Source organism: Centruroides sculpturatus, unplaced genomic scaffold, assembly GCF_000671375.1.
Source record: "Centruroides sculpturatus isolate CEXI.00-Female unplaced genomic scaffold, Cexi_2.0 scaffold548, whole genome shotgun sequence".
Classification (NCBI taxonomy): Eukaryota; Metazoa; Arthropoda; class Arachnida; order Scorpiones; family Buthidae; genus Centruroides; species Centruroides sculpturatus.
In genome coordinates, this window is record NW_019384817.1 from 109468 (window position 1) to 110462 (window position 995).

The following is a 995-nucleotide window of genomic DNA, read 5'->3' on the forward strand; positions in this document are numbered from 1 at the left end:
ATCCATAATCGCTTTAAAGGAAACTTAGTAACTTCTATTTGGTTATGGTGGATTGTATTAAGGTTTAGCTATAGTAGTATATTATTTATTTTTACATTTTATGTATCATATATAGTTTTTATTCTTTTTAGTTGATATGTTGTTGGTTTTTGAATTTTGAACGTAATGTTCCATTTTATGTTGTATACCATTTTAAATGTTCTAACCTGATGATGATCTATCTATTGAGTAGATCGAAAACGTTCATTTTTAATAAACTCCCTCAGCAACTAATAAAGTGTTGGTTACTGCTGAGTACACTTGTGTTCAATATATAAAGAGAATGTTCACAAAGTCTGGGTACATAAGGATTAACACATACTTTTAAAACAAAATAATTTTATTTGATTCTAATATTAATAAATAACATTTTCAGTATGATTTCCATCATTTTCAATACATAATTTGATGCGCCATAATTTGTGGACACCATTACCAGTCAGTGTGCCGAAATNATTCTAATATTAATAAATAACATTTTCAATATGATTTCCATCATTTTCAATACATAATTTGATGCGCCATAATTTGTAGACACCATTACCAGTCAGTGTGCTGAAATCGATAGCAATACAGACCTATTTAATCGCGTTCACCTGAATTTTGCAAGGCACATCAAATTATGTATTGAAAATGATGGAAATCATATTGAAAATGTTTGATTCTAATATTAATAAATAACATTTTCAGTATGATTTCCATCATTTTCAATACATAATTTGATGCGCCATAATTTGTGGACACCATTACCAGTCAGTGTGCCGAAATCGACAGCAATACAGACCTATTTAATCGAGTTCACCTGAATTTTGCAAGGCACATCAAATTATGTATTGAAAATGATGAAAATCATATTGAAAATGTTATTTATTAATATTAGAATCAAATAAAATTATTTTGTTTTAAAAGTATGTGTTAATCCTTATGTACCCAGACTTTGTGGACACCCTGTATAT

General features: G+C 28.2%; 1 protein-coding gene across 1 annotated transcript in view; it reads right to left on the reverse strand.

The window, feature by feature from the left end:
* LOC111629864 (serine-rich adhesin for platelets-like) overlaps positions 1-995 on the reverse strand; it is a gene marked incomplete at its 5' end in the record, with an annotated part of 115231 nt that overhangs the window by 28218 nt on the left and 86018 nt on the right. The window lies entirely within an intron of this gene.